We start from the raw sequence: 13,712 nt of genomic DNA, 5'->3' as shown, positions 1-13,712 counted from the left end.
GTACGCACAAGGGGGGGGGGCTAAATGGGCTACAGCCCCCTATATTTTTATAAAATAAACAAATGAAAGCAGAAAAGTCGGGAACCCCCCATTAAAATAATCCCCGATAACCATTGTTGTCTTTCAATAACTTTTAAAACGAAGGTTTAAAATCGTATTTGGAGCTCATATCTGATAAAAAAAGGGACATTATAGAAATTGACTTACAGCGATGTAGCTTATTCTATGATCCAAGAAAGATATAATCTCTGAACCAGCGTTCACATTCAGCTGTAGATATTGGAACAATTTTGATATAATTCACATAAACTTTGAGTGACGTGGCAATGTGTTGTGGAGTTTCTTTGTAGGTGCGAAGATTTTTAACTATTGACGCACACATCCTTTCGCTTACAAAGTTTGCCTGACATCTCACACACCTTCACAATTATCTAAATACCATGTATGTGCATTTTATGGGACTGTATGCGAAAATATACCTGAGTCTTCAAACCGGCTATTCATATTATTCACCAAAGAAGAAAATGCTTTGGAACATGGTTATCCTTAACTCTGAAACTATCGTCCTTCAAGGTGAATCAATTGTTTTCGATGCTTAAAGTGTAGCCATGTCTAAATATCTAAGAAACTGAACTGACGAGACGGAACTGAACGCTTCCAGATAATCACGAACCGGAAGCCGTTCCGGTCGGCTACGGTCCATTTCGAGCCCTGACCTCACCTTATGCTTCGTCTGTGTTTGTAAAATAACAATCTACGTGTAAATATTTTGTGCCAAACTTCCTTTGTTTTCGTTTTTGTAATCGGTGTAAAATGGGCGCACAGTACTGTAGGTACTAGGTAAATAAACAAATAATGTGGTGTCCTGAACTGGAGAAGGGTCGGCGAAGAGTAGGAATCAAGGAAGGAGAAAGATAACGTTTGCTTCCACAAATTAAACTTGCAGTCAGTGGCGTGCCCAAGGGGGTGGGGGATTAGTGGCGGTTATAACCCCCCGTTTGGCCCAGCATTCCTAAAAGAAAAATGTCAAAGGTAGGAAAATATGACAAGATGAGGGCAGACTGCCAAGACAAAGTATACGTAACCCCTCATTTTGTAAACTCCTGGGCACGCCACTGCTTGTAGTAGCATACTTTTATTTGCATTCTCTTATTTTAAGTTTGCAGGCAAGTTGTCCTTCACTATGTTTATAACTATGCCATATGCAATACAAAATTTAAGGATTGAAAGAAAATCGCTAAGGAGACCTAGGACAACGGCAGAATATAAAATTGCACGGCGTACTTCGGCGATAACATAAAGGGGATAAGTTCTATACAACCTCTCACCTCACTGAAAGCAATAAACGATCTTTCAAACCCATATATTTTATCTTCATATGTTTTTATGGGTATCACTGTAGTTGAGCCTGTGACATTTTATAAGCTAAGCCTAATGGCGGAAAGCGACTAAAAAGTTGGGAGTTGTGTTAATCACGGAGGAAAAAAAAGTTTCTCGTACATTTTTAAAGCGCACACATCGATCTCTTTTACTAGCAGATATCTGCATTTCTTATCGCTTTTATTTTCTATTCAAACTAATGTAGTTGTGGAAGAAGGGTTTCCTTTAAATAACAGTGCGTGATGACTAATTCGACTAAAATATCGGGATAAAACTAGAGTTCAACTTCATCTTCGCGATTTGCCAAAAGTGGAAGAAAAGTGAAGTAAAATCAAATCAGCATCCTTTTCTCCGTCGTTATTTAGATAACGATACGATACGCAGTCTCATTCATGCATCATGATGCCGGGGAATACATATTCAGCTTCTGGAAATGTCACTTATACATTTGGTTAATGAATTTTTCAAATATACGCTCTCCTTTCTCTCTCCTCCCCTGCACATGCGCACGTGCAGACTAATTCATATGGGAGTGCCTAAAGGAGTGTTTCAGTTGACTATCTGGACAATGTTAGCCTATTTGTCACAAGTTAATTTTCCCCTTTCACAGAAACCATAAGGTGTGTGAAGATGAAATTTTAACTTATGGTTTATGAGTATGCGTTTTCACGTGAGCACACGTTTTCTTATTTTTGTGAAGATATTTACGTTATTTACACATAAATAAATCTAATTAGAATTCAGTAACGCAACTGATATGCAAGAAAAACTGTATGCCATGTCTAGTAAATGGAATAATAATAAAGAGAATATTGATCTATTTTACGTACTTTGTGATGAATACTATAAATGTTGTGAGGTTGAAAAGTTTGTACTTCGCTAAAACACGGGACGTTAGAGATTTTATTGCCACAGCCAATTCCTGACGCGCACTTCTTCTCTGTGGAGGCAATGGAAACTGTTTGAGGAAATCTAATAAAACAGGGGAAAGTCAAAATTCTACAAATAACTAAGTTGGTACTTTCTTCAGCATTCCTTGGCACTTTCTATTTCTTTTCAACCGATAGCTGCACTGAGTTCACTATTCGAAGAGAAATGTACAAGAACCAGATAATTATTTATTATTACCCACACAGATTGATTTGATGGCACCCAACAAATGTCAATCATTTCGCTAATTTCCATCATTGTTGTTTCTACTGCTTGACCACTCTAGAACAGATCCTATTATTTTTTTCTGAAAATAAAATAAAGTGCATCCATAAAATATTTAGGGTACAATGACTATCTTTCTTAAAAAAACATCTTGAAGAGCAAGCTCGAAATTATGACTCAAACAGTGTCATTCCATTCAAAGTACACGTTCAGAGGGGGACATTTTCTTCCCATGGTTGGGAATGAAAATATAAATGTAGAGCAGAGCATGGGAAAAATAGAGGGGGGAAATTCCCCGGTTCACCCCTTCATTCGAATACTGCTTCATCCATCCGATCCTATTATCATTCACCTTCATCTTCGTGATTAGCCAAAAGTAGAAGAAATGCGACGTCAAAAAAATCAAATCAATCGAACTCTACTTCAAACCCTGTTTTCTCTAACGTAGACTGTTGCACCACTACAAACATCGCACTGATTAGGTAGATCATTTTGCAAACTATTGTGGGTATTGTTAGCATTGTATTATTATTGTTTTGTCAAAATAGTTTGCTTGACACTCGTTAAGCAATCAAGGATTTCCTCTTATCACTGGTGAATCCCGAACGAAGGGTCATCTTTCTAGGCGGATTCCAGCTTTGGCTGCAAGTCGTTTCACTCTTCTGTCTTTAACTTTAGAAAGATCCGACCATTAAAATTCAATTCTCGAGACAGCAGAGGAGACATTATTTTCATTGTTATAATGGTACTTTCTACATTCTTAATTTTTTGAGGACGCATTTTGAGGTGTTCATGCACCACTGGCAACCACCGTGCGCACTCCTATGCCCTCACATATCAATTTTAATTTGCTTCATATGTACAAGACGTTGTTTGAAAGTGTGTTAATATCGGGTGTTTCATAGACGAAAAAGTATATATATATATATATATATATATATATATTGGTTACTGGAACTCCCTGTTGGCGTAGTAGTAAATGTCGTCGCCTTGTAATCAAGGAGTCCCGTGTTCGATAACCAGTTGAGACATAAAATGGTTCGTATCCCAGTTTAAACTGTACGTCTAGTCCCGATTAACCATACTGTATGTAAAATGGACTTAAAACACGAACTCGATCAATCTATCAATTTGTTTACTGAAAGGTGCTATTCGGAAATGAGCAAAGCGTTTTCGTTACTTAAAAAAAAATATCCAACTTTAACCAACAAAATTATAATCGAAACGTTGCTTTATATATCTCGGCTATGACTGCCTGGAAAAGTTAAAGGACGCCACGATTGTTAAATGTCCGTCAACTCATTATATTAGCACAATAAATTCTGGGTTCGAATTCCTATGTCAGTTTCATCTGTCTATGTGGCAAATAAATAATCAATTAGAACCAGAGATATACGTATATAAAGAGACAGTAAACATATCATTTTGGGGGGGAGGGGTACTGACTGCATTTACGCACAGCATCGGCAGTATTAAAAACAAGGTCGGTAATTGCTTTGGTAATATATCAAAAGGTTGATTTCTGGTTAAATATTTTTATTATTATTTCGTTGTTGTTAATTTTATCGGAAGAAAAAATTCTTACGCTCTGCAGAAGATAAATCATGTATTAATTTCGGAATAATAATTAATCACCATTATATATCATATGCATATCATTAACATTCTTCTGTTAAGCCTTGCATGTATCCTGCAGCGAACGACGGAAACCTGTCAAAATACTTCATCGCAACCAAAGCAGTGGGACAAAGGCCACGACTGTAGAAATGCAGGATCCAACGAACGTCTGTTTTAGGCGCCAAAGCGTCTGGATTTGTGTCGCTGAGAGCTCGAGTTTCGGTTTCGCTTGTAAGTGGCGTGTGCATAGGGGCAATTGTTTGAGAATACAGTACTCCCCATATGGTTCAAGCTCGCTGTACATTGGATGATATTCAGCCAACAACTTCCCCCACAATTGTTAGCGCGAAATCACACCCATTGAAATGATTCCGGCAAACGTTTCGGAGCATGTTGTAAACACACTTTATACGCATTGCTCCTACAGTGCCTGTGGCAGTGATTAAAGGTGCAAATATAACGATTATATTCTAAATGTAGTCCTGCATTTTGTTTAGTCTCTTAACAATGACCAGACTATCTATCAGAATATATAAAACGATGTGTAGGGCCTCACTCAACCTTCAATCGCCGCTAATTTGGAGGTGCTGTGATGTGAACAAGAAAAAGCATTGATTCAATATTAACATATTATTTTGAGGTTTAGAAAATGATAAAATATGACGTGTGTAACACTCGTGAAATAATTCGTTCCCTATTTATTAATGATGATAATTTTGCAATTATTTGCAACAAAAGAGGAAATTATTCATTAAAAAATTGCTTCTTGAATTTTAATGTTAAAAAGTATCAATATCTATTCATGTTACTGATTGGGAATGATCTACCAAAAGCGCGGATTTTCATAAATGACTAGCATGTGAGTCAATATGGGAAAACAACCGTCTTCTCGAATTAATAGCACGGAGTTAGTGTAGAAACTAGAGCCCCTGGTAGCAGCAGATTTTTCATTTATCCTTTATTAAAGTTCAAGTTGCTGCTTCTCATATAGTACATGCATGAGAAATATTGAGGACAGAGTGCTGAAAACAATTCTCCCTCTTTCTTTGTTGCTACTAGCATTTCTAGTTTTAGATGAGAGTATTTACGTTTTGAACGAGTTTCCCCCCTTCCCTTGAAGCAACAATGCGGCGAATTCAGCAGTCTTTCAACAACCACCCCTTCGCCCTCTGTGATGTCCCCAACTTAAAATATATATTAGCTTCAAGTACATTAACTTGACATTTGTGTGAAAATGTAAAACAATTTACCAATTGATTTTAGGCGAGTTTAACCACAAATATTTAATTTTCGATAGTTATAACTGCGAAAGTCAGTTAACAAAGCAACACCTTAAATCCACAATCATGCAATTATAATTTATTTTATTTTAACGGTTATCCCATTTTTCATATGTCCCTGGTCATTAACACTGTGTTACACATACATATCTGTAAGTTGGACGGCAGAAATACAACAACTTGAAGTATGGGGGCATACATACTATTCACCTTGAAACCACATCAAGTTGAGGTATTGATACCGATATGGTTGAATGCTCGGCGGAGACCTGAAGGCGCCAATGCAAGTCTTATTCATCTTGCCACTTATATCGTATGCGTCTCGAGAATCACTCCTGCAAGCACAAAGTATTTCAGGTCGGCTCTGTGGCTGAATGGTTAGCGTAGCGTGCAACAAAACTCGGTGTCCTAGGTTCGCATCCTGGAAAACCTGTACATGAAATTCTTTTTGTTCCAACAATCTGTTTCATCATTCATCCTAACCTTCATGTTATATGGGATATCTGCGAGAGGAATCCTCAATTTGAGGAAGACACAGCCATTTGCTGGTGTTATATAGAGATTAATTCGACTAATATTACTTCTCGCTTTTGTCTCTTTTGGTCAATCGCTAAGATTAGGATGGAATTGATGCGAGGGCAATAACAAGAATGTATGGGCAGTACGCAACAAACAGACTGAATCTGAGTCTAGACGCGAAAGCACCGATTGTCTGCAAAATGTAGCCCATCCAGAGCGGGATATATAGAATTTGGACTATCCTTTATTTTGGGCACTGTAGACATTTTTATTAATAATTTGTTCTCATGGTACTTAATTTTCACTAACTGCATCATGCTCTGTACTAATAACACTTGTAAAGTTCAAAACATTGATACATCTGATTAAAAATTACTCATTAAACTTCGTTTTCCTTTGAAACAGCCACTTTCAATATATATTTCGCCAGACAACACTAATACCGCACACGCACTAAAGGAAAACGAATCAACACTACCTTATGGTAGCCACACTGCACGCGAACCGGTAAATCGGTAAACAATGATGTTGATTTTGGTCGCCAATATCCCCCCAATTGACTTTTATTTGTTGGCATTCAAAATGTTTACATTAGTTTTTTTCGAGGAACAATTACTTATATTCGAACAATAGAGTTGTACATACTCTTTGTATGATCTAGGTGACGTTTGAAAATAGGCCATGGTGAAAGAACTTATTTAATTGCTAGATAGTCCTTCGTTAACGAAATAAGCAAGTAAAAGGATTTGGCATGTTTCAATTTGCCATGGTTTTCACTTCTGCCCCTTCAGCATCTCATTTTTGTCTGGCCCTAGGTTATAGCCTAGGATAGCCTAATGGCAACCCCCCTTCCTCCCTGAGTCCAAGACGTGGAAGAGAGGTTGACATTTAGGCTCTTGCAGGAAGGCCATGCATTACACCCCGCTTCTGTTATCGTTATTTAAGGAACCCTCTCCATTTTATTTGCGGGCAGTATTCCCCACGCTTTCAGTGACGTACTCACAAATGCAGTAAAGGGATGTGAACATAAGGTGGTTATAAAGGAGTCCCGGGTTCGAATCCCGGTGCAAGCACATGTGGTTCGGATTCCACTTTAAACTGTAGGTCCAGTCCCGATTAGCCTTACTGTGCATAAAGTGGACTTCAAACAACAAATCAAATCAAATCAAATCATAAGGGGTTATCAGATATTTGTTACCACTCCTAGATCATGCCATATTTTCCTAAATTTTATTTTTATTTTATTTTAAGGAAAGTTGAGCAAAAATAAGACTACCTAGTTCTAAAACTCCTTCTAAATACGCCACTGTTCTTAACTTTACAGCTGACATATCATAACACCCATCTATCACCCAGTAACAGAATTCACCTCCGATTAGCGTGAAACACAATAATAGCATGTTTTGTTAATATTTTCTCGCCAATCTTATATAAAATTAATCATCTCCATAACAGCTACGATGAAAAAACTCCGTGGCGAAACTGCCATGAATAACAAAGGCCTCTTAAGTGGTTTCCTTATAAGTTGACACGTGGTCAGCACATCGAATCCCTTTGCCTCTGTTATCTTTATCCTCTATTTCCCGTAGCTCCCAAATTGCCTTCAAGAAACCGAAATGTTCGGTAATGGAATTGAGTTCTAAGTCTACTTTATGCAAAGATGGGCTAATCGGTGCTGACCTATATTTAAAAGTGGTATGCGAACCACAACGTGTCCAACAGTAAGGGAGCGGTCGGAGCGTGGGTGACGCAAGCAGCTCTTTACAATGTCATGCTACCCCTGCGTTGTCAAAATGTTAAGCATTCTTGAACAGATGGTCGTCGCCTTTATTCAGTGCTAAGCATTTGTATCATCATGAACCTTAGACATCGAAATAAGAGATGTAATATTTTTCTTTTTTGAAGCTTTTGACAACGTAGCTATGAAGGAAACTGGCAACAAGGCGGTACTCGGCTAAAAGCGATGTGGAGAGGAGAAAACAAATGACTGTCAGTGACGAATCTACATATTTTTGGCCCATTATTTAAGTTGCCTTGAATGTAAAACAAACACACTTGTGAAAGGAAATGATAAAACATTTCCTCCTGTTCAGTTTCTTCTATTTATGTGTGTTGTTTGCGTGTGTCTGCAAAGATTTGATTTTGTTATTTAGCATCGCTTTTATACCACTTTGGCTAATCGCGACGATGAGGATGAGTGATGATAGGATGAAATTAGGAAATTGATGCAGAAACACTTACAAAGTACACCCACGTCCAGGGGGAGATGCGAACCGTAACCATTGGCTTCATAAACACTGTGCTAAGCAGTCCGTGCGGAGATCGGAGTTTTTTAAATGTATAGTTTTAAGTTCACTTTTTTGCACAGATCGGTTAAATGGGACAGGACCTATAGTTTTAAAATGATATCTAACATGGTATACCTCTGTAGAGGGAGGTAGAATTGGAGAGGTACTGTTTGGCAAAATCATGTGCAGATGAAACTTTCGATAAGTCACTTGTGACAGATGTTTAAGGATACAATTCAGCTGGGAATGATGGACCAATATCTGTTGCATAATATTTCTACATTTGCTCGCTTTTACTTTTAATTTGTCGAGATTTGGGTTGGGTATGCAGCGGTTGTTAGGTAACTAAATCACGTTTGATGGTTCCCAATGTAAATAGTACTTTCGTTCTATCCACGGGATTTTCGTCCCTGTCGCAATTATTAATCATTCATTGAACAAACCATTCGTTAACTTAATATTACGCACGTTCTCTCCAAGAACAAAGTACTAAAGTTAACTGTTGCATTTCGAAGTCCCTCCCGCCTTTCGTTTCACGCTACGGGGTTAAGAATTTCAAATAAGACGTCCTTATGTTTCTTTGTTTGATTTTCCTTGTAGATACAAGATTTAAAGAAGAATAATATAATATATAATAACGAAATATTGGATCACAGGTCTGTTTCCTAACTAAATCGTCAAAGAAAAGTAAACGCTGTTATTAATTTCGTTGATTCATAGTTCATTCTTTGCTATCTTCTTTATGTTAATTTTAGCGAAAGAGAAAACTATTTCACTAATTAATCTTTAATAATAATAATAATAATAATCGCCATGTTATAACACATGAGGTATAATTTTGTTACACATTGCTTGCAGCCAGCAGCGAAAATTACATACCAGTCAAAATAATTGAAAGCACTACTACTCTCGCAGCCTGGCAGGTGGAACACGGGAGTGTAGATTACTGAAGCAGATAACATCCACTCCTGCAAGCAGCAGAAGAGCTCTGAAGTTGAATTATATCGAGCTGAGGCATTTGTACATCTTATCATGATGCAAGAAAGGACAAGTGCAAAAACATGCTTTTCTGGGTTTCAAACACAAAAACTTTAACCTTTCGCGCTACACGTAAACAAAGACGGACTGCAAATAGAGAAACGCTCGTTCGTTTTTTTTAATTTTTAGTTGATCTTTGTTATGAGGGAAAGGGTATATGCAGCAGATCTTTGGAAACACTCATATAGTTTGCAGGTAATGATAATTCCGTGTTAAAGTATTATATTCTGTGAAGTAAGGTATTTTTTGGGGGATCAGTGTAGTATTTTTTTTGTCACCAAGTAACTTGAAGTTCTAAATTATAATTTGACTGGTACAGTCCGGCCAAGGGAAACGAAACTAGCTGGAAAGTACGATTCCAAACGCGAGAAGGGAAGCAGGTAGAACACCACCCTGTGGCTCTTGCTTGCTATAGTAAAACCACAAGCAAAAAAACCTGCTCAGACCAGCAAAGCCTGTGCACCGTACTCCTGCGAGGAGAGGAGGGGGAGAGTGGACCAGGCTTCCTTATGGCACGAGCTGAACGCTGGGACATTTCGTCCATGGTTTTTTTCCTTGTGGTCGCTCTGTATGGTCCGCTTGCTGTGTTTATTACTGCTTTCTGTGTTGTGTTTGTGATGTCTCTTACAATTCGTAACAAACCGTTTCGAAGTGGAACAAAGAAAACAAAGACCTATTGGTCCCTGTTGCACATTCTACAAAACACCCTTGATATAATACACAATGCCACAAACCAATCAGTTACTACATGTTCTTTACTGTATTTATAATAGTTTGCATAATAATACTGTTGATACTATTCTGATTACTGCTGTGTACATTTGTGCTAATTATACGATTTAATAAGGATACCAATTTAATTGAATGACCGAAAATGAAGTTCCATGTTTACAAACAAGTTTATCTACTAATGTGACGTAATGAATACTTTCCTGATATGTTCCGTTTGCTTATATAGTATATGGATGGTTATTTCTTTCATTCTGTACCCTTACATAATTCGTAAACATCTATACGTATTTTGGCGGCGATGTTACTACGTTTGAAACTTCATTGTTTTTTCAACAGCTGACGATTTTCACGAAACCGGCTTCCTGAACAAAGTGCCCCTATTTTGCCAATGCGCACTTTCGTCCATGGTCTCAGCTAAGGTAGCCAGACAGTATGTCTGTAGGGCCACCCCGATGGTGGCAATCTCTGTGCCTTGTAAGCAAGGGGTCCTGTGTTCGATGGAGACACGTAGTGTTATAATTCAACATTAAACTCTAGGTCCACCATGACTAACCTATTTGTACATAAAGTGGATTTATAATAAAACCTCAAATCAATTTAACTGATTCTTCTAAGCTTTTAGGCCCAAAACATTAACAAAATATAGGATATATATTATTCGTAACTCCTTTTCGCTCTTAAATTTTACAGTGATTTTATACTTCTTTTTTTTAAATCCTGCAATATTGTATATTTCCCACTATTGAAATTTTTCTATACATATATTAATGCTGGACTAAGAACGCCTCAATTTCCAATCAAGCTTTGTAATCAAGGGGTCCCGGATTCGATGTCTAGTAGACACACATATTGGTTCGGATCCCATTCAGTCCCGATTAGTCTATCTGTTCACAAATCAGACTTGCAACAATCCATTATCTCTTTACCTTAATATCCAGGAACGGTAACTTGTCGATCTGAATTCTAATTTGCTAATTCTTCACATGTTTACCGACACGAGTCTGCGAGGAGTAGCGATCGACAAGCGAAAATAACAATTATACCAATACAAAATTAGATTATAGCAGTATACATTGACTTGCATTTTGTTACTTCCAGTTTGCAAATGCAGCAGTAGTCACGTTGTCATTGTGCACATATTTTGATTGAAAGAAAAGCTATAAGAAAACCGAGGACAATGTCAGAATGTCAAAGAACACGGCACACAGTAGTGGCAAGAGAGAGGGGTGAAGGTACACGTCGCGAAAATTGGTTGCTATTGCTAAGACCCTTCATTCATTTCTGACATTCACTTGCAACCTCGCAATTAGCCAGAAGTGGTAGAAATGCGACGTCAAATAAACTAAGTAAACTAACAATAAGTATAAAACAATTACAAAAAAACATGCATGACGCTTCGAAATATGGATTTTTGAATTTAGTAATCCTCTCTCAACAGTGGCGTAGCAACATATAGCGAAGCCCTGGATGAGATTAGAATGCGAGGCCCCCATCCAATGGTGGAAATTAAATGGAAGTGGGGGTGAGCAGTCGCTCCCCTCTTTTTTCAGAACTGTGCTGAACCTTATCTGCCAAGGGAAACTAAACTGACCTTGTAATTTTTGTTTTCTAATCATTGATGCGTGTTTACAAGACATTCCAATTTAGTCGGAACAGTCTATTCTTTCAAATCCCTGTCCCAATTTCTTTCAAACTCAAGTCGTAATTTGACTAAATGTTTCGAGGTTTTATTTTGGAGGCGTTAACCCCCATTTAAACATGTTCTTCATTTTAATAATGATTGCTAATTATTAATAATAATTAATTAATAATTATTTCTTCCCGATACTTTGGACCTTAACATTGCAACTCTACAATTCTACAATTAGGAAAGATAATAGTAGGCAAATTGTTCACCACCATTTTAATTCTCTCATTACTCTTTAGTGTTGCCCATGGGACGAGACGGGACAGGCTTTTAAAAATTCGAGACGAGACGAGCTTGACCATGTGTCATAAGACAAACGAATATTTTCGAGACGAGACAGCATTTCCACGAGACTCCACGAGACGAGATAGGCCAAAGTCTCGTCTCGTGGGCAACACTACTCTACATCCTGTGTTCTTCTAAGGGGTCATTGATTCTTTTGATGCGAAGCTTATGTTGACTGCGTTTCTATTTCAACCCATTATCATGACACTGTGGAAAACAGACTGAATGAAAATACAGTGGAGATGGACATATTGCTTTTACCGTTGGGTGTACACTTAGCACTATTCGAGCTACGAGCTAGCACTAGCTCGTACAATAATACTACCGAAACATTGGTGGTCACATCCAGTACTCCCAACAGCATTTCACCGACCAGGGTCGACCACCTGGTTAGCACAACGCGCTACGACGCTGTGGGTTCCGGGTTCGAATCCAGGGTTGGGCATGGACGTTCTTTGTGAGTGTTCCGTGATCAATTTTCATCATATCATCACTCATCCTCATCATCGCGATCAGCCAAAAGTGTCAGAAAATCGACGTAAAATAACCTAACTCAACAAATCCAATAGAATTTCGGATCTTCTCTTTTGTTCCACATTTTCGGATCTGTCTCCAACCTCCTCAAAAAAAATCTGGGTACGGGCCTGTTCTAGGAAGGAAGGAAACAACGCAAGCGTTGAAATGTCTCGCGCTTGCTTCGTGCCAGTTAGAGGTGTTTGTTGTTAACTTATTAAAATCGGGAGTGCAGGGTCAAGAGATTGAAGAGAATACAAGACAAAGGACGTTCTATTCAATGAAAGAATAAATGTGTAAAAATGTCTAAGCAAGTTTTCGTAAATTTTTCCTAACCGTTTCACATGAGAAATACGACGATCATTTTTTACTTCTTTCGTGCCCCTTAGACTTAAGACCTGCCTGCCTGTATGTTATGCCTCTGATTGGACGTATTCTTTCAAATTATAACGTTTAACTAGAATTTAAAACCAGATAAATACAGAATGTTTTAATATTACTGCTCACAAAAAATAGCATTTTCCATGACCCCCCCCCCACTTCTATTTATAACATTTTTCATATCAAGCTCCTTTAAGCGCGAAGTCCCTGCCTCTCAATGCCTTGGATTGTCTCGAAAGTGAATATTCTTTACGTTGCTAAACTAACATTTTCCCCCTAGGATAGTGAAATGATCCACATTAATGAAGCGACTGAAGAATGCGACGTATGTTTACGTTAATTTTAAGCGTTTTTCTACGTCGTAGGTTAATCGTTAATGAGCATTAATGGTGGAATCCGAATGAACACGATGATATATTCATTCCTCACCCAGGATTCAAAAGTAGGGCTTCTGGCTTCGTAGCCACTTCTTCATGGAGGCTGGAAGGTAAGTAATGAATACATTTGATTAGATGATTTTTAGCGTCGCTTTTTTCATTTTTGGCTAATCCAAACGACGAGGATGAGTAATAATATGATGAAATTGATGAAGGGCACCGTCAAGGGAACACCATGCCATGTTCCTCCACCGCGTGTCGAACCCGCGACCCCTAGATACATCAGAGCGTGGTGTGTATCATTCATGTATCCTTCACTACGGCAGAGATCGAGAATGTGTGGAGCCATATCATTTGCTCGAATGGTGTCACGGCAGACTGCCATACACAGGGGAGAACTTTACCTTTTGTAGCAGTCGCCACAGATATTTTGATGGCATAAAATCTTCGCTGTCCCTTC

Source organism: Lepisma saccharinum, chromosome 2 (assembly GCF_977018435.1).
Source record: "Lepisma saccharinum chromosome 2, izLepSacc3.1, whole genome shotgun sequence".
Lineage (NCBI taxonomy): Eukaryota > Metazoa > Arthropoda > Insecta > Zygentoma > Lepismatidae > Lepisma > Lepisma saccharinum.
The sequence above is the reverse complement of the archived record's forward strand: the minus strand, read 5'-3'. Positions refer to the sequence as shown.